This window comes from Megachile rotundata, chromosome 14 (assembly GCF_050947335.1).
Source record: "Megachile rotundata isolate GNS110a chromosome 14, iyMegRotu1, whole genome shotgun sequence".
NCBI lineage: Eukaryota > Metazoa > Arthropoda > Insecta > Hymenoptera > Megachilidae > Megachile > Megachile rotundata.
The window spans coordinates 4,032,527-4,055,082 of NC_134996.1; the positions used below are offsets into that span (position 1 = coordinate 4,032,527).

Sequence of the window (22,556 nt, forward strand, 5' to 3'; positions counted from 1 at the left end):
AATTTTTAGGAATTCTTCAAATTTGGTGAATTATAAATGGGAGATTCTAGAATCTTGGGGGATTTAAGAAACATGGAGAATTTAAAATTTTGGTTTATGAAAACTTGGTGAATTATAAATTGCAATTTTCGAAAATTTGGGACATTCAGAATTAAAGTCTTTCGAAACTTAGATAAAAATTATTACTTTCAAGAATAAGAAATAAATATGAAAATAAAAAAGAGTTCCATAAGATAGAAAAAATATAAAGATAACATCATTCATGGACAACGTCCTTCAGAACGTATACGACCAACGCAGAACTTCCCATTCGGGCCGCTTGGAATTCTCATTGAAAAACGAAGAATTTTTAAAAAATTTATCGTAGAGTCAAATATAGGCATTTTGATAAAACGCATACTGCGTTTATTATATCTCTTTTCTGAATAATTATGATCGTGTAACTTGAAAATTCGTAAAGTACATCAAAACGTACATCAAAAACGAGTCAATCCGTTCCGGTACTAAATGTATTAAATATCTCCTCAATAACGAATGGACCGAAACGGCCAAATAACGATGTAGCGATTTTCGTTTTAGATTTATGAGAAAAAGTTTGATCGTGATCGTCGTTCCAACAAGTGTGATCCTGTTAGTGATACCGTTCGATATACGTTTCGTTTGCAAAAGAGAAGAATAAGAAAAGAAAGGGAAGAAACACGAAACAAAGTATGAGGGAACACGTGTTCGATTGCCATGAGAGAGTCTTCCATTCCTCGTCGTTCCCTCTCGAGCAATTATGCATAATAGGGGTAGCAGCTGGCCCGTAGCCACGTCTACCTGTTGCACGAGAGTCAAATCGCTCGCTCACTCGCTCGCTTATTCGCTCGTCGGCGCGAAACTACGGCAACGTTCAAGAGGCCGTTTCCTGAGGGTGGAGGCAGGTCATTGTGAAAGAAAGAGACCACGCGCCGGTTTAGGGTTGGATTTTCGACGTCTCACTCGAGGAAACCGTGTCAGAAGGTCAGCCTCTACCAGGCTTTTCTACACCGTATCCGACGATATTGGATATCGATAGAACTGAACAGGCCTTTTGTACCGATGGCTTGTTCAACGCTACAACACTGAAGCCTGACGATGCTGATTTTTCAGCGAGGGGATGAGACGCTCTTTGAGATCCTTGTGCTTTTCTTTGTCTATCGACTGATTTTATAACCCGTACCCGTTCAATTAGAACCACTCGTATTTTCGAAGTTTGGGAAATTGAAGACTGGGGTTTTTGAAAATTTGAGGAATTTTTGGAAACTACAAAATTTGAAATGGAGGCGTTTGACGATTTGACCAATAGCAAACTTAAATTTTGTGAAATTCTAAAGTTTGCAGAACTGAAAGTCTGAATATTTGTAATTTTCCCCAAGGCCTAAGATGAGGAAGTAGGTTCAAATATTGAAATTTCATTATTTCCTTATTCAATGACTATGGACTATGAATTTTTGTGTGGTTAAAAGGAAAGGGACCGATATAAAGTTACCAGAAGTATCAAATCTAGTGTTAATTTAACTATTCCAGCCTGCTTTTTGTTAATTTGAATAAATGATCATAGAAGCTTACACTTTTGTTTGATGACATTAATGCGTTTACAGCTACATATATAGAAACTTATTCAAATTTGAAATTATACTTGTTAACAAGCATCTTAACAACTGAAGAATTATTAAAATAGTAAATAAAACACTTACATTAACAATGTCTTGAACTTTTGACCAGTAGATTGTGTCATTTATAATTTTTAATAAAATAGACTAAACAGTTGGTCACTAGTGGGAACACGATTTCAAAAAAATTCATTAAACTTCTCAACTGTAAATATGTGGAGTTGCTATTAACCAACAACAGAAATACCTTCAAAAGTAAAATTAAAATATTACAGATGTACATGTTAACAATTAAGGTTTCTCACTTTTGCATTAATTAAAGCTCGTACTTTTATCGACACGACGTGTACGTGCATGGAACACATGTGTATAGACAATAGAAAATCACATTCTTTATGACTTTAATAAGTATATAGGAATGATAGATTAATCAAATATCTATTATTTTTGTTTTTGATCAGTAATTTGAGTAGGATGTGGATGAGCAGGATAACTTACATTTCACTGGTTTTGTAAACGTAGGAATTTCACATATGGATTTGTAAAAAAGAGCAAAACCATTACAATTTGTATATCATAATTGATGAATTCTTTTGTATTATCTGTTTAATATTGCCAATGACTTAATACACTTAATAAATATTAAATTTTGAATAATGGCAGCATGTGAATTACACATCGATTACAAGATATGCAAAAAGGAATATCTTGTTGCGTTCTGTTACAAATACGCGACACAAAATAATATACAAATAATTAACAAAGTTTTTCAAAACATTCACAACTACAATTTAGTGTTACGCCTTTTAAAAATATTGCAAATGTACAATATTATGGAAGATATACATTATTATTCTCTTTCTAGTATCTATTACTTGTAAGGGTTCAAAAATGTATTACTGACATATTTCGATATATGCTATGCAGTATCGAAATATGTATATTTTAGTTAATAAATATTTTTATACCGAATCCCAGTATGACTGTAAACAATTTTTATATAGGAATTAAAACCAAACAAGTTCCGTAATTTGGATTTCAATGATTATACATCACTGAACGTCGATATCTATTTCGAGTTCAATAATGTAGACTATTCAGGTAAAGGTGGGAAAAATAGAAAAAATAAATTAGAGGCCGAAACAAGTATTTAACGAATAACAGGAATACGGAATGTGTTTAATATTGAATTCAATTTCTCAGGATAGACTCTCGCGCATCTTCCTGTACAGAGTATTTATGTCTTCCCAGGACGCTGGGAAGGGAGAAAAATCGGAGTGGTAAAGGAGGCGATGTTTCCTGAAATCGGGAATTCCCACTTTCCTCTGCGACGCTCATCCGGCCCAAAACCGACCGGTGAGATCCATCCGGCCCTCGACTTACAAATTACCGTAACAGTAATAAACCTAAGGATTGCATCAACTTTTCAAACTATATGTACCGAAAAAAAAAAAAAAAATACAACTACGCCAACCCTGGGCTCAATGTGTCTAGCAACTGGCAAAACGGACAAGTAATGGTTCCTTGGTCTTTTATTGCTGCTATGGCAAGCTTCAATATTCTAAAATACTCGAAAATATAAAATTACATATATCCACAATAATAGCATTTCCTTGGTAAATCAGATCAATTAACAAACCAGAAATAACGTGCAAAGTATCTATGAAACGCAAAACTTGTAAAAATATGGATACTTTAGAACTGATATATTTTAATTGGTATTGGATATCAATCGATATTCGAACGAGAGCTATTGCGTAAATGATTTTAAAACAAAACTGATAAACAGACCGACAGTTAGATCGTGACGTCAGTTAATTGTCGAGCGAAAATGTAGCCCGCAAACCGGGCAAACTTTCGCAATTAGCAGTACCATTGGCGGCCTTGTATAATTATATTAAAACGGTACACGGTAACAATTAATTATACCGTCGGCTTTATATTAGGAATTTCCTCCACGCTAACTCAAGCAGACAACGCTAACTCTCGTCCGTACAATAGGCTGTACCCACTGTTACCGCGCTCAAAATTTCTATTTTCCCCTGTTATGATGACTGAGATGCACAACAATACGACATAGTTAGCAATCCAATTCCTAACCGCAATAACGACGAAACAAATCATTTGCGGGTTAAACTTTAACAAGCTCCATACCGAGACTTGAACGTGAATTAGACTAACATGATTGAAATGCTGGTAGCATCGACAAAGCTGCACGAACTTGCTCAAAACTTTCTGTGGTATTTTCAACGACAGAAAAATGAGAGAATGAAATATAGGTGATAAGATAACCTTTAACCGTTACTCGATTACAAGTTTATGACTTTTTAAGCAATTTGATTTGCATCTGTATTTAGAACTTTGAAACATCGTAGTTTTCTCAGTGACTGTTAGATTTTCAAATTATCAAATTTATAGACTTCTATATACCCAAATTTAGAAATGACAGATCTATAAATTTTCAGTTTCACGATTTAGAAATTACAAAACGCCTAGCCGGATAAGTCAAATGTGCCCTTGAGTTAAATGAAAAAACCAATACGTCAGTTGGTAGCATATCTAAAAGAAATATCTCACACCAAATTTCAACCCTCTATTTCATCCGTGGGGGTAGTAAAAGGGAAAAAACGAAATTCCGGTTTTTGGCCCATTTTGGATATTTAATTTCGTAAAAAAATTGTTTAAAAATTCTTTAAATCGTCCAAAAATTAAGAATTTTTTCAAATTTGTTGAACACAAATTGCAGTGGTAAAAAATCAAAAACCAAAAAAAAAATCCGAAAAAATACGATTTTTTAGTGAAGATATCGGAGCACTATTTTTATATTAATATGATAGGTACATGTTAACATAACTAATATTCCCTAATTTTTTCAGATTTTTCGATGAGGTACGCCGTAATTAGAAAAATCAAAAACCGATATATTCCTTTGAAACAGTACTTTCCGCTTTAAATTTGCGTGCCTTCTTTTGTCAGTATATATAATATATTAAGTAATTTTATATAGATTCACATTCATAATTAATACAAATAATATATTAGTTAAGGAAATAAAATTCATTTATTAATTAACTTTACGTCGTAGTCGGTTATATGCCGGAATATGACTACCTTATCCGGCTATACCCTTTGTAATTTTGGAGTTCTAAGTTTTTAAATTAAGAAATCTGAAAATATTAACCAGTTTGAAAAGTTTTTTAAACAGCCTCAAAACTGTAACTTGTTAATTTAAGAATTTAGAAATTGCAAATTCATTTGCAAATATGCTATAAGAATTTGAACATTTAAAAACGTCCAGTTATTAATTCAGAATTTAGAAATTTCAAATTTACAATTTTTTAAATATCCATTTTAAAAATTTAAAAGACTATGTTAACAAATTTTCAAACATTTAGATTGAAAAATCCTACAATTTTTTAATTCAATTTTTCGAATTTCAAATTGTCAAGTGTCGAAAAAGAGAAATTTATAATTTTCAATTTACCAATTCCTACTATTTAAGTGTAGAAATGCAGAGATATTAAGTTTACAAATTTTCGCACACATACATTTATTGCTTAGCTATTAGCTATTACATTTGCAAATTTAGAAATTTAGAAACTGCATGTTTCGTTGAATTTAAATAGTAAACATCTTCATTCGCCGCCAACAAAGTCAACAAACTTTTCACCAAACATCATTAACAATTCAGCTTTATAAAGTTGTATTTGTTCTGAGATGATATCTGTAATTAGTCGATATATTTGTAATTTTCTTCGAGCATAACAGTAAAACGAGTTTTATGATCAGGGTGTAAAAATGATGTCTACAGGAAACTATAGGATAACGCTTTCGCCTGTAATTTGTTCACAGTATAAACACTGGATAGAGAAATTCTTGTGCAATAAAAACCTTGGCAGAGTAACAATAGTATTTACGAAGAGAAATTATACGCTTACTGAAAACTGCTAGCGATGTTTCAGCGTGAAAATGAAGAACCAGTAAGACTATAAACGTGTCTAATTCTGTCAGTCGTAAAAGTATTATGCTAACAAACATTTGTTTCGCTACGTAATTCTGTACTTTCATTAAAGCGAAAGAAAGTGTTTTTTAATGGAGAAATGGTTGAAAATACTCTGATATAAGATTACTAACTGTTTACAATATGAAATAATTAAGGTACAAATAAATGTAACTGAAATAAAAGTGATTTGAAATTTTGTTTAAATGCAACTATAAATTTGAGAGTTTATTATCAGGCAACGTTAATACTAAAAATTCACTTTTGGTATTAATGACAGATTTGCAATAATACAAATCATACGTATCGATTACAAAATATAGTTTGAAAGTTAACAAAATTAACAGTTTGAAAGTTTTCATTTTATGAAGGTCAAAGAACACTAACTATAGCGTTGTCTGACTCAAAATTATTGTTTTTGAAGTTGAAATTGTCTGACTAAAAACTCTCGAATTGACAATATCAATATTTTAAGAAAAAGAGTATCACGAATTAACTTCTGTAGAAAATGAATGGTTTGTCTCTGTACAATTGATGATGCATGTAATATTTAAATAAATTACACGAGGTATTCTACTATTGGAATCATGCGAGAATCTTTTAAAAGTGACTGACGAGTTGTAAAAGAACTGTCAACGTTTATTGAGATTGTTCGGCAGTCAATATATTGCATGAAAGAGAAACTGTTGATTGAAAAACGTAGTCCTTTTAATGAATTTTAATAAAACAATTTTCTACATTTTCAAGTTCTAAGTCTGCACAAAAAATACTTTTGATACAAATTGAAAAATAAATAGTTTAACGAGTATTTTAAAAATATTTCAATTAAACTGCATAATGGAATTATCGATAAATAATAAATTTTTAATGCATTTGCATTCAAAATATTTGTAATATATGTAATCGTAATTGGGATATTCGCTTATAGTAAATTAAGCTAATCAAAATTGAAACCATTTATCAACTCAATTTTATTTTTCGCAAATTTCAACCAAAAAATAGATAACAATCAAATCAATTAACGAATCCATCCTCCAATACGCACCATAGTAATCAATTCATTGGTTCCATATTAATTGGACTAATAAAGACTGAAGCCATTTATAAAAAATTCCATTTATCTAAAATTTTAAACAAAACTGTTCGCCCTTCGCAATTATTCTCTATTTCTGGCGTTCACAAAATTCAATTAGAAAACGAGCAATAACAATGAAATCAATTATCGAATTGATTAAATCTAAATTAGGTTGCTAAACTGGTTTGGTAAAAGCAAGCAACGCTCAGCGCATATTTTCAATTAAAAATTAGGTTGCTAAACTGGTTTGGTAAAAGCAAGCAACGCTCAGCGCATATTTTCAATTAAAAATTGGGAAATTAATAAAAAAATTTGTTTAATTTTCTTCCCAATTTACTAATCCATTTAATATCCGTTATAACACTCAACTATAATAATCAAATGCATATTAATTATGATGAAAAAAGATAAAAGCCATTTATTTAAAATTTCATTTATATACAATTTTAAATACATTTTCATCTTCTATAAAATCTAATCAAGAAACAAATAATAATATCCAGATTAATTTATGAATGAATTCTAAATGAATTATTCTAGTTTATAGTTTAAAAACTAGTTCCAGTAAATCATTGTAAGATGGTATTTGTCACAAAATTTCTCTAAAGCTTTAATTATAAAAATCCTGTTTATCACAAGTTAAATATATTAATATCCATATTTACGTTACTTACTACGATTAATAATTTTTATTTCTGTAACATTCAATTAAAAAATAAGTTTGAATAAGGAATGAAAAATTGAATTTTAACTTCCAGTTAAAGAAGAAATTAAAATAAAAATTAAACTTCAATTTTCAAATAGAAACCTATTCCCATAACAGTTATGATTTAATTCTTCGTTAAAAAATACGTAGTTCAAAATTAAATTCTAATTGTTAGTTGAACATCGATTGCATTAAAAACTTCATTGATTATTCGAAACCGTAATTTCAAGTGAATTTCAAATCTAATCTTAATTTTAAAACAGTTTTCAGAAAATACATGTATCGAAAATTAGCAGGAGTGATATTGTTATAAATGTAATACATATTATATAATTTCATTTTCTCTGAAAGTATGTATATTCAAACAAACATTTGCTTTTGTACGAACGTGTTATTGATTTTACAATGTACTTTTCATATAATTCTTGCAACTGTATTATGTATTTACATGAATTAAATAAAATAACAAGTGAAATTATTAGTTTAGAAGTGAAACAAATTAAATGAATATATGAACAATATAAATTCATTGCATCTATGTATATATGTATATAGCTAATCGTGATTGTAAAACAAGCTTTTGTTATTTTGTTACAATAATTACCATTACTACAATTATTAGCACAATTATTACTATGCAATATAAAGTACGTAAAATGAATCAGCAAAACAATAGAAGAAGATATTGAAAACATAATAATATTAAAATATAGTGCCATGCATATATGTATATAAAATATGACCAATTTATTTGATTATGTTAAATTATTTTAAAAAACTTGAATTGAAAGTACGATGAAGATTACACTATTGTTTTGGCAGAGCAAAGATTAAAAATTTTATTTTTGAAAGGAACTTTCAGGGATGCTCCACTTCACCCGCTGACTTAACGGCGAGTGAATATTGCAGTTTTTAAAAAATGGATGCTGTTTTTAGCAACAAATTACACTTATTTATTATTTAATAATGCCAGTGAACTAACAGTTTTGTATAATTAGGATGTGTTTGAATGTTATGTTTAAACGATTCAATGTGTTGAGTGTTTAATGTTTGACTTTGCCTTGCTGATTGATTTTTTATTTCTGCTTGACTTTGTATTTCCTTGACTTTGTATTTCTGCCGTTTTTCGGCATATGTTACTGTATTTAAAACCTCTGCTCTCCCTTCCATTGCGCCCTTGGCGTGGTACATTTTTGGAAGGGGAACAGAGTTGTCTGTATGGGGGAGGACAACGTCACAGAAAATAGGTTTTTCCCAAAATCTGTGACGTCTTCCTGAGGGACCTGGAACCGTTACTCTCCAGGCCCACGTTACCCTTCGACTTTTGGGTCCGCAAGGTTTATGACATGGCCTGCACCGCTGAAGCCAAAGATTCGACTAATGATGTATCAATAAATGAATTTACTAAAAACTAAATTGTCACGTACCATCCTAGTGCTGATACACAGATGGTACGGATACTAAATTGAAGGTCTTCAAAAGCGATTACTTTCTTTCGCCACGTCGTAAACCTTTTCCTAAAATTTTTATGTGTAGTGTGATTTATATGTTATTTGTTACGCCGTAACAACTATCTTTAAAAAAGTTTCAAGGTATAATATTTAAAGAACTCAAAACATATTTTAGACTGAAAAATGAGATGCTTTATACGAAAAGGTAAAATCCTTCCGAACTGCTTTCGTTATTATTAAACTATATGGTAACAACATTTTAATCTCCGATTACAGTACTGTCAGTTCTGAATGTAAAAATAACAATATTTATTAATTTATTTGTTAATTAGAACTGTTGTCTGTCTCATTCGTTGTTCCATCTTAATTGACTCAAAAAGCACTAGCTACAGCAATAATTTGATATTTCATAAAATTCAAGCAAGAAGCAAGTAACAATAATCAAAGATTATTGGCAATCGTTCGAGTCAAAGAACTGTGCAACAAGCAGCACAAGAGCTAACGAAATATCTAAATCCCTTATAAAACGGGCAGAAATGTATTTCAGCTGAGAATATAGCTGCTCGGAACAAACAGACAGATATGAAAGGAGCAAGCCATGATAAAAGAAGTAAAGCAATGGTAACGGTAGCAAGAGGAAGCGAGCGAAGAAGCGAAACGATGAAGAAAGAAATAAAAAAGAGCAAATAGTCGAGGGTAAAGGAAGAGAAAGGGAGGCACGAAGTCAAAGATCAGACGATGCGAATAATTGAAATTTTCCAGAACGAGAAGTTAACTTCTCGTTCGAAAGGGCGTGCTACGAGGCTTGGCAGAATGTGGACCGTATACACTCCATCGACCTGGCTCTGGTCTATGCAAACATCCGTCGCACCTCGTCGTCATCGTCGACGACGAGCCTTTCAATACGCTCGTCGCTCGACAGAGAAAATCTGAAGGAGCATGAACCGTCGGGGTCGATGCTGGCACACACCGGAGAAACGAGGAAAAGCTGTTTAGAACGGTGGAGAACCGTGAAAAACTTGCGGTTTCCACGCCAGATCGTAACCAGGAAATCGGGTGAATCGATGTGGCCTCGAAACTCGAGTATCAGAAAAGTAACAATTTTACTGAACGCCTACGTAGCCGAGGGAAACAGAAATTCTACTATAATTTATTCGAGCGTCGACACTTTTATTTTGCAGGCTGATTAGATACGAGGATTTATGAATTTCGGTGAATCGAGGTCACCGAGCTAAATCGAGAATCGGAAAGGTAAAAATTTTATTGAGGGCATGTGCGAACTCCAAGATAATTCGTATATTAAGAAAAGTTTCAAGTTTTGAGCCTGACTAATGAAAAGAAATATACGGTTCATATTTATTAATGAATGCACTGTAAGAACATCGTAATTGCAAATACGGTAAGCACGGTTTCACTAAACAACGATTAATTGGGTTATAATTAGGATTTTTAAAAACTTTAGAATTTTTAGGTAATTTAGAAATCCGGAGGTTTGAAAAAGTATAATATGTAAGGATGGGTATAATACATACAGAACTAGTTTTACAAATTATATTATTTTTCTCTTCGCGACCTCTCAAAAAGTCTTTAACATAATGCTCTATCCTCGGGCTTTTCCAAGAGTTTTATGGAAAATGCATCCCCACTTCACATTTTCGGAAAAACACAAGTTTCCGCGAGTATGGGCCAGGAAAACATCTGGCGAGAGGATGAAAGTGAGCGGGTGCCGCACGAACTCGGTCCCAGTTCTCCCTGAAAGTCCCTTATTTACGATGGCCCTAAAGCGACTCTGGCCACCGTCATTATTAATTGCTTACTCGCTTTAACAAATGTACAATTTAACCAGTTAACTGTGGCGATCTTTTTGCAAAGCACGCACCAGTGTGTGACGCGATGACGAATTAGCTCTCAAGAATTTATGAATCCATCTCAAATCATTTACACTTTTTATTTGTTTACTTCATTTCGTGTTGACCTCTAAACATTTTAAACATATTACAATTTACGAATATAATTTAGTTTTTGCCAAAATTACAATTTGAATAGCAAATTGTAACAAAATTTTACGCATAATGGATATAGTCGTCATGACACAAAATTCTACCACATCTCCATGACGGATATAGTCAAACACATTTAACTGGTTAAGTAACTTGAAGATATAAAAATTTGAGTACTTGAAAATTTTCAAACGTTAATATTCCTAAATTTTCTAAACCTCCAAATTCTCAAATTTCTCAATTTATAAACCGTCACATTACCAAATTCCTAAATTCTCATATTTTCACATTTTTAAATTTCTAAATTAAAAATTCACGGTACTTAACTTTAAAAATCACTAAACTTAAAAATTTTCAAACTAACATCCAAAATTATAAAATTTCAATATGTATCTAAATTTTCAATTCCTGAATTCTTAAATCTCAGAATATGAAAGTTTCAAAATTCATTGATCCTCAGATTAAAAAATTTCCAAATCCCCATGTTTCTAAATTTTTCAAACCATAATTTCCACATTTATAAATTCCAAAAATTTCAATGCCGAAATTTTCAAATTATAAAAGTTCCAATTAATTAAGTTCCTATAGTTTTATTTCCTATACTTTTAAATATAATGTTAAGCTTTTAAACTTTCCAATTACTAAATTTTCACGCTCAAACTTAAAAATTTCTACATTTTTAAACTACAGTGTTCGCGAATTTTTAATTCCTAGATTCCCTAATTCATAGATTTAGGAACTGCCAAATATTCAAATTTCTAAGTTTCTGAATCACCAACCTCTAATCGTCCATTTTTTTGATATACTCAAATACTCAATTTTTAATTTCGAAAGTTTCAACGCCTAAAAGTTCCTAACTTCTAAATGTAAAAAACTAAAAATTTCTAAACTTGAAAGGTTATAAATTGGAAAACGTACGAACCAGAAACCAATGAGTGGTTTCGAAATATTGCTAAAAACGACGTGTGGGCGAAAAAACACAGCTCGGGATATGACTATTGATTATTTAAAACAACGTATCAAAATATCTCTTATCATATAAGTCACTTTTATCGTAATGAGTACTAAAATTTTCGAAATGTCGGTGCAAAACTCGTGTATATTTAAATTTCAGAAATATACGAAAAAGAAATTCGCTTTTCCAATAAACGAAGGATTACACACGGTAAATACAATAATGGAAAGCATTCCAACAACGTTCACAAGGATATTTCACGCGTGCCAAGAAGCAGTCTGTCAAATAAAGTAAACAAAGTCTATGGTTTAAAATTAAGATTCACACGAGCACAAACTCACTATGGGGAAACATCGTTTCAGCAGAGTACGTGACTTTCGTGTGCTTTCAAAATGTACACGGCAGCCTCGATTCATTCCATACAACGAATAGACACCATCGCCTACCCAGAATTCTTCTTATTTTATAACAATTTTCCGTTATTCCGCACGAGTTAACGGAAATAATATGAAATAAAGTGCACATTTTTTTCCTACTGGCGAGTATTCTTCAGTCACGCTGAAATTACTTCACTAGAAACGAACAGACAGGAGCGTGCAACGATCCTTAAGATCTGCGTAGCTGCCCAAGTGAAAGCACAGAAATATCGTTCTTTTTAAATAACCTTTTGCTGCAAACGCCTCGACAAAGATCGAAAGCTTGTTGAAATCGAGACGTTATTTACGGGTGCATTGATAGTTATTTTACGACTTTTTTCAGCGACCGAGCAACCTAACAAATCGATCTTTGTTCACAAACTGTCATTTTTGGTTAAAAAACACACGAGGTTTTAACTAACCTTTGGTTACTTCGACAGACTCTAGTTATATTGCCAGTTGAGTGAACTCTATTAGATACAATTTCACGTGCATGCACAGAGATTGCAAAGTTTCAAATGTATATTATCCGAATCTTTCAAATTTTCTACGCTCTAAATTTTGTAATTAGAAAATTTAAATATGTTCAAATCTTCAATTGTTTAAGTCTACTAATTTATAAATCGAGAAGTTATGAAATTTAAGAATTTACACACTTCCGAAATTTATTTATTTTTTGCAAAGTACCCAAAATTTCAAAGAAATACTACATGGATGTATGGAAATTTCATTGATTACATAAGGAAAATGTCCCAAATGTTCAAACCAATCTCGGTAATTACCAATAGAGTGGGAATTTTCTTAATAATGACATTCCTGCATATATTGTACATTTAATCCAATCAAAATATAATAGCAAAATGTAGTACCAAATGTAGTATAATTGTAAGTTTCCATAATTCAATACTTATATCATGCAAAAATATTATTGTGAAATTGTAGCTGATTAATGTTATACAATAATTTTTTAAACAGTAACATTGCTGTAAATGTAGTAAATAGCAAAAAATTCAAATTAATCTTACTGTTTATTAATTTTGTTTAAATAGTACGTATTTAGTACGAAATTGAAGTTAATTCTTATAATCTATAATATCAACATGACTTAAAATTTTATAATATACTTTTAATCATTTTTTTTAGATTATAAACCTACTTAAATCCTTCAAAATGCCGAAGGAAAAGATTACACACAAAAAAATGTTTATGCAACAGGAAAAGTCATAAAGACAGTTACCTCGTTATAATTTAGGAGAAAAGCCCGATTATAATCGACTAAATGAATTTATTACAAACAAAATATTTTCAATTCACAAAATGTTACCACATTTTTTTATCAAATAATTATATAATATTTAGATTGGTAATAATTAATGACTCAAACATATCATAAATTCTGTTTAATTACTGGCCCATATGAACATTTTCAGATTGAAATTAACTAAAAATTGTTTCATCACAAATGTAGAATCTTATTTTATCTGAAAGTAGAAATTTTTCGCTTTCGAATAAACGTCTTTAGTTACAATTTTGCATTGTCTAAATATAAAAGAAACTACAATTATCTTAACTGCTTCGTTAGTTGTTTGACCACTGGGAAATTTACTTGACCTTCCATCAAGGTACATAGTTATCATTTTTCAACCGTGTTTAGACACGTAATCTCCGATCACCTCACATTCAACAGGCTATAAATCTAGGTGGAAGTGATGCCAGTCAAACAATAATTACCCCTGTTCCTTCGAATCGTTCGTTAACTGTCTCGAGCATAAAAATGTCTGCGGACGGTGTCGCTCGCCAAAGGAGTCCGACTTCGTTTCACCTTCTCTCGACTAACGTAATTACGGAGAGCGGGAGGCATCGAAATGGAAATTTCGCGATGAATTGCCACGAGACTGGACCGGAAACGTGCAAGCAACGACAAAGAGTTCCGTTGTACCGCGATTCCTATTCTCCGCGAAGCGTCGCAAAAGTAATGACGACGCTACACTATCTGGTGAGAGAACAATACCGGAAAAGGGAGAACAAGCGTGGGAGGGAGGCAAGATTTAACGAAAGGTGTTAATTAGCAGCTCCTCGCAGGAATGTGGATATCATTAATTGGTAAGCTGAGCAAAGTTGGGTATTTAGAAACGACGCGCAACGTTCATCCTGGTGTTAGTTGGCAGATGGAAAATAACCATGATAACTGGAATATTTCAGCGTGTATACAGGCGTGCAAGGAAGACACCCGTTAGCCGAAACTCTGCTAAGTTCACTGACTATGAAACCACAATTTCTCTGCCGTGCTTGTTACACTCGTGTCATATTCTCTCTTTCTGTTGCGAGCCGGCTTTGGGGAACGGACACCATTTCAAACCTTCGTGTCTTTGTCCTGATACTGACGAGTGCTTTGCGGGTTTCATGGAGCACTCTTTTCGAGACACCATGGTTATAGAGTGACCAGACTCGAGGTTGTAAGTGAAATTAGTACCGTCCGCGGTCAGACTAGCTCGACCAGCTCGCAATTGGGGAACTCCGCGCGGAAACCGCGTTCATTATCGACGATGTTGCTTCGGATATGTTTAGAAATGTTTAGTTTTGTATTTAACACGAGATTTCATAGTATTATCACGGTACTGTTTCGTAGGAATGTTCATTACTGTTCCGAAGAGAGATACCAAAGTTGGTTGGATGATAGTAAGATATTAATGTTGAAAGATGAATTCATTTGTTATTTGCGAGAGAAGTACGTGGAACGATTGCAAATCAGATTTTATTTTTCTTCAGATCCAACCAGTATGAATATTACTGTATACCAACTGCACTTGTGAAGATGCGATGTATAGATATCCACTCACGACTACTGATGAGTAGTCAATTTCCAACTTAGAAATCTGAAAGTATTTCTACATTTTTTAAGTAAATTATCAGATTTTTGAAATACGGAATTTCTAAATTCTTGCTTTTATAATTTGCAAATTTGTACATCTGAAACTTCGAAAATTTTATATTCATACAGTTCTAACTTTTTGAATATGTAGATCTCTACATTTCGAAATTTATATTTATATTTCGAAATTTCTAAACTACCAATTTTCTACATTTTCATATTACTAAAATTTATAAATTATCAGCTACGTGAATTTGTGAATTTGTTCATTTAGAATTTATTCACTTTTGTATTTCCAAATTTCTAAATGTTTGAAATTGTACATTGATAATATATTTCAATGATTATATTCCAAAATTTCTGCTTTTATAAAGCTGTAACCGTCGATATTATTTATAAATTATAAAATTTTCTCATTTGAAATAATGAAAATTAAAAAATTGCAAAATTTAGAAATATGTAGCTTTGTAAATTTTGTATCTTTCCAAATGTAAATTCATAAATTTCAAAGTTATTAAATAATCAGATCAGAAAATTTATAACCTCAGAAATTTTATACTTTTTTATTTGTAAATTTATAAATTTGAAGCTTTGGAAATTTCATAGTACTATTTTTCACACTGCTAAACTTCCAAGTTATAAAATTTTGAAGCTTCTACGTATCCAATTATCAAAATTCTAAATTTTTAAACTGGGACATTTGTAATTTTTTAATATCTTATCTCAACACACATAATACATACTAACGCTCGCTTTCCTTAACATTTGATACTTTCTTACATACAGTTAATGAAAATGATTTTTACGTAACAGTTAATGAAAATGATTTTCGAAGTAATCAAATAAGTGGAAAAAAAGAAAATAAAAAATATCACACCAGTTATAAGAAAGCAATAATAGAAAAATAAAATGATAGTATCTTTTATAATTGCAATTATGGCGTGTCGTGTTACACATGACCGTTTTCACCACAGCAGTCTACAAACCCATTTTGATATTTTTTATTTCTCTGAAACTTTCACATTTCATATTAAGCCATATACCTATTATTCCTAGTATGGTCTTTGTCCAAACAATCATTGTATTGTGCTGTCCAGTCGATTTATGTTAGACGGTGAACAGTTTTTCACCAAAAAAACTTGAGAAATTTTAGAAGAATGCAATCTTTCAGCAGGGCGAACGATAGAGAAATGTTATACATTAAAACACATACACGTGCAATTTTTACTATACAGGATGTTTTCAGGATGGTGGTACAACCAAAAAATGGGTGTAACAACATGAAAAAATAAGTAAAAAATATGAAATAAACTTTGTCGTATACGGTTTTATTTTCAAGAAAATTGAATTTGAACACTTAGTCAATATTTGTAAAAAAGGTTGAGCACAGTGTAGAAAATGATAAAAGCAACAATTTGTTCTTTAATTCTACAATAAAATGTTTGTTGTAGTAAAGTGTTTTTTAATTCTACAAATATTATAAATTAACAGATATAATTACTAATATCGCTGGAATAGATTTCTTATTTTACTTTACTTTATTAGGTTCATGACTCATGTAGATTCTTATTATCGATTACATTTATCGCACTAAACATTACAATCTACATCAATAATGTTATGAATAATCACTGATAACGAATTTTAGTAGTATTAATGACTAGATTTTTTTGTATAATAACACTTATTAATTCTTAAAGTAATGAGAAGTTGTATTTATTATTTTATGTGCCGTGAACAAATTTTTTTTATAAATACTTGAAACTTTTTAAACTCAGTTCTTTCAAAAATAAAAAAAATTATTCTATATTTTTGCCTTATTTTTTCATTTAAATCCATTCTTTCTTTGATTCTACCGCCATTTCGAAAACACCGTGTATAACTGGATGCGCAGCGCAAAGTTCTATTTAAAGTAGTAAAATAACAGTACAGAAAAATTTTAGTATAACATAGTAAAATAATAAGAATTCTGTAGTTTCGCAGCAACACTGCTAGATGGTATAATAGTAGCACAATAGCATAGTACGAAGGTGGAATAGTGTAATACGTAACAGGATAGCAAAACAATAAAATAATAAAATGGTAAAATTATAAGATAGTGAAAATGTAGAAGAACACAGCAGAATAGAACAGTGAAATATTGAAATAATAAAACGATAAAATAGTAAAATTGTCGAAATGGTAGAACAGCAAAATATTAAAATAATAAAGTGATCAAATATTGTAATAAAATAATTAAACAATAAGATAGTATAGTGGTAAAATAAAATATTGAAATGATAAAATAGTGAAAATAATAGAATAGTAGAATAATAGAATAGTGAAATATGAAAGTAATGAAATGGTAAATTAGTGAAACAGAACAGCAATAAAATAGTGAAATACTGATATAGTATAATGTCTACATATTTAAAAACATGTATGTGGAAACAAATACTATTGACTTAAATAGATTAGTAAGGTATTAACAGAATAATGCATTCGTTTAAAAATGACTCACTTTTTTCTTATACACGATCAGGAAATTCATATTGAACTTGAAAGCTAAGGTAAGCAAGAATTTGTTAATATTTCATCGAGGTAACATGCAATTCTCCTTCTTTATCGCAAAGAGTAAACCTAGTATCGATTTTTTCCAGAATTAATAGCATTAGATAATCGCGTGTTCGCAGTCCATTTAACGTTTAAATTATAACACAAGTATATTACATCCACAGATATTGAAACGCATTAATTTTTCCAGATTATCTGCCAACACAGCTAACGATAAAAAATGCATAAAACGTGCAAATCTTGATTTCTAAGAAAATCACTTGTGAAAGTTCATGCATCTACGTAACCTAATCCGATTTACTTTTATTTACAATCGGGTTTATTTCTTCTAAGTAATTATCTATTTTCTGGTTACTACATACAGTCGGACACTGTATACATTATTCAAACGTTTAAACCATTCTCATTTTCTCTGTTGAGTCATATAACACTGACCAGAATACGTACGTACAACGGTAGAACAATTGCTTGGCAATTATTCGAGGAAAGTTGTCCCTTTCCACAATTCCTCGAATTCTTCCAAGCATTCAGTTTTACGTAATGGAACTTTTATTTTTAACCCATTTGTGTAACATCAAATTCCACGTGTCAATTGCGTTTCTAAAGAAAACACAGTACATTTTAACAACGTTTAAGGAATTTTCTACTATATTTATTTGTGAATATTACATTAATTACTTTTTAAGTTTCATGTTGATTGATTTGCACAGTAAACAAGAATTATAAAGTAAACATGCAGTTGCAATAACTTTACGTAACACGTCAATCATATGTGTAAATTTGTTCGCTATAATAAATGGTTATTTACGACATGTGTTGATGAACTATACTAATTTTGTGATAGATAATTCTATTGCATGAATTTTCAATTTTATGAAAAACAAATTTTTCAATTTTTACTATCAATAACACTAAGAAACTAACATAAAACAACATAATGTTGCCACCTTGAAACATCATTAAAATAAAAAAATTACCAAAATTATTACTCAAAATCATATTACTAAGAATATTAACACCAGATTTATGACACAAAATGACGGATTATAAATTTCTTAATTTATATTATAAAAGTTTTTAAGAAATTTTCATCAAAATATATGTTAACCTTCATATAGATAAAGAATCGTTGTATAAACCAGTTTATGTATTACCCATTATTTATTTTTATAGTTTAGTTTCAGTTTGAGTATAAGTGGTTATTAAACGTCCATAAATATAGGATTACAAGTTAAAAAGAGGCAATCATATTTTCGATATTTTATTGACGATTTGGTTTTTACGAGGTCTTTAAAATATCGGATTAAAAGAAATAACTGGTATAAGTGAACATTCTATTAATATCAAAGGCAGAAATGATAAAACTTTAAAATTTTTATTTTTTTGTTATGCAATGTTAGATAGATAGATTTTTTACATGTTTTTATTAAAATAAAACCAAGCTATATTTCTGATTTAATGGACAATAATTTTGAATTACACGGTTTCTTGAGTCATTATACAGTATTATATGGCTTTATACGTTCAGTATAAATGAAAGGATAAGCGCGTATTAAAAATGAATGTAAAAACTTACAATACCAAATCAAAGATGTTTTACATTCACTAATACCAACACTATTTAATTGCTCAATATACCAGAAAATAATAATTAAATATGTCAGGCTCAAATTTATTTAAGTACTACTCTAAGCACGAAAAAATATATACAAAGAATACTTAAGGGTAAACTAAATAAATTACATTAACATTTATTTCAGTACATTAATATATAAAAAAATAACATGACGTATAGTTTACAGTAAATTAGATATGTTGAATTTAAATTTATCCGCGTACACCAATTACATAAAAAAATGTATACAAAGTGCAGTTAGCAATAATAAGTGGAGTAGACTAAAAAGAATCAAATATACAGAGAATGAAAAGCCAGAGCCCCGATGAAAGTGATAAGAGTGGCAATGATTTAAGATGACGCGGTCTGTTAGAATCGATTCGAGTTGTAAATAGACTGGTTCGCGAAGAAAGGTGCCTTTTAGTAGGATTCGAGTTAGCAGCGACGCGATTCAATTCGATAGAAGGAGAAAAAAGGAAAACGTGCGGAAATTACATAACCCGGAATTCTCGACACGTTTAACGCGTCAACTATCGATATGCTGAACAGGACGAAAATCTAGCTGGCTCGAAAGTACAACAACGCACCGTGGACACCGTAAGATCAACGGACCAAAACTCAACTAACTATCCGTTAGCTTTCTCCAGTGATCCTCTGGCGTCTACCAAATGATTCCGAAGTGAGGAAAAATTGCGCGAATGATATATTTCCTTAGGAAGAATGCAAATCTCGAGGAAAGAGACAATGCTCGTTTTTCAATTTTACATTGATCGATTTTCCGATTTATACTTCCGAATTTAACACTTTGGACAAATTTAATTCGTAATTTGAAAACTTGAATGCGGTAACTAACAGAATTAAGAATTTCAAAGTTTAAAACAATGAATATTTGGAATTGAGGCAATTTGTGAATTTGGAAATTTTCAATTTTCGGAATCACATATTTTAGAAATTTGGAAATTTTTAACTTTGAAACAGTAAGTATGATTTTGAAAATTTGAGGAGTAGAAAAATTTCACCATCTGAGAATTCAGAATTTTTAAATATTGAGTATTTGTGAATATCTGCAAATTTTAAAATTTGAAAATTCGGGAATTTGGGCATTTAGAAAATTAAAAAATTTAGGATTTTACAAGTTAGGAACTTGGAAATCTAGGAAATTAAGAATTTGGAAATATGAGAATTCAGAAATTTAAAATATTAAATAGTAGTAGAAATTTGTGAATTTCGAGATTTAAAAATTTAATAATTTAGAAATTTGAAAATAATAAATTTACAAATTTGATATAAAATTCAGAGAAAACTACACTTATCTTATAAAAAAAATAGTCATTTCGAATGGCAATAATTTTTTAAGCCAATATCTAATACAGTAAATACAAAGGAAGCGAAGAACTATGCCACAAAACGTTAAAAACATCGCGTGGCCTAACCAACTATTATATTAGTACATAATTGTACAGAAAAAGAAATTTGAAGACAAGAAATTAAATTGCGAACCTATTTTTACATTGAAGTCCTTAACGTAGACCATTACCAGATATTCCTTTTGTAAATGGTCCACGGTTACGTAAACAATGAAAGACGACCAAAACTGGTATTACTCGTGAAGAAAGACGGAAAAGCAAGACACACAATAGGTACTCTTGAAGAACGAAAAGAGGGGTTGAACTTTGAGCAGTCATTCTCCAATGAAACGTTCGAGGATCACGGAAAGGAACATTTGTCTTTTCGTTGGTGAAACGGCCAAGAAGAAGCGGAAGAAGAAAAGGCAACCACGAGGAAGGCAACGAAGACATTGTGCGTCGAGGGGAAGGCCAAGCGTTTTCTAATTGCATTATAAACTGTCAAAGGCCCGGGTATCATAATTGGCTTCCGTTCGTGCAATTTGCATGCCATCCGCGTGCTTTCTGCTAATGATCGCCTCGGTCGTGTGCACTCTTAGAAATCGAAAACCTACTCTCTTTCTCCTCTCTCTCTCTCGCTGTTATATTTGTGCCGCTTGTTTCCACGACGGTGAATTGACTGGCGCAAAAGGGTGCAACGACTGGGGGGTAGATCAGGGAAATGGAAAGAGGAAAATGCCTAATGGGGGCCACTGTGCAGCCAGTCGTGCCACCTCTCTGTTAATTAATGATCGCCAGGGACGATTTGCTTTACTTCGAACGTTCGAACGTTTTTATTAGTCGTTGTCAACGATGCGTCCCGTCGACGGCTATTTTCGCGTTCCAGCTTAAAAGGAAATTGATTTTCCTTTGCATCGGTTGAACGGTTCACGTTCTAAGAATATTTCAACATAAGATGAAATACCAAACCGCAAAAATTTACGAACATATAACGTTGTGAAACAAATTTTAAAGGTTGTAGTATAACAATCAATATCTTTAATCAAATGATTTTGATTACGAACAACTATTTTACATGTTCAAAATTTTTACTAAGTAGTAGACAACTTTACAATCTTCATTGAACATTAGTAAGCTATCGATGGCAAATATTTTTCTATTCAGATGTGACCACTGTTAATTATTATATAATCATCTATACTACCGCAATGATTTATCAGTTTATTTACCCTCGATTATATATGTTAAATTAAGAAATAATTATTCTGCGGATGGAAATGAGAATTAAAATAATAACTACGAAATTTAATCTCCCGAGAAAGAGAAGAGAAAATGAACTCTCAAAACTATTTGAGAACAATTTATACACTCAAATTAAACCTAACAGACAAAGAGTTACTAATCTGTAATATATTACCACATGGCAGTGATATTTATGCAACTCGTAGTACTTATGTATCAAACTTATGTATCAAAATTCCTATTACTTATATATTAAAAAATCAAACCACCACTCATTAGATCTATGTACATACGGTAGCAATGAAGGATCTTCCAAACGTAATGTCTTAAAACAATTACAATGAATTCAAATCGATTAAACACAACTGGTCCACAAAGATAACAAAAACAAAGCCTTTCTTGAAAATCAAATCGAACCTAAAAACGAATCAATTACAAATTCGCAATTTATGACAAAAATCCATTGTGAAATAACAGCTTTCTTATTTGCGCTAAAAAGTGAAATCGACGTAAAGTATCTAAAAGCAAATTTGAAATCTAATCTCCTGAAACAGCAATGAACCCAAATGGGTCAAGTACGACTGATCCACAAAGACAACAAAGAGCGGACCAATCGTCCTTAGTGCGAAATCAAACTGAACGAAGAAACAGTCACATATCCGCGGTTTGTTACGGTTTAGCGGCAATGTTT

At 31.2% G+C, this 22,556-nt stretch overlaps 2 protein-coding genes across 8 annotated transcripts in view; one reads left to right on the forward strand and one right to left on the reverse strand.

The window, feature by feature from the left end:
- The window catches only part of LOC105661769 (protein meiotic P26-like), a 263,978-nt gene that overhangs the window by 190,487 nt on the left and 50,935 nt on the right, over window positions 1-22,556 (reverse strand). The gene's annotated exons all lie outside the window — the stretch shown is intronic.
- LOC100881700 (uncharacterized) overlaps window positions 1-22,556 on the forward strand; it is a 131,212-nt gene that overhangs the window by 59,247 nt on the left and 49,409 nt on the right. The window lies entirely within an intron of this gene.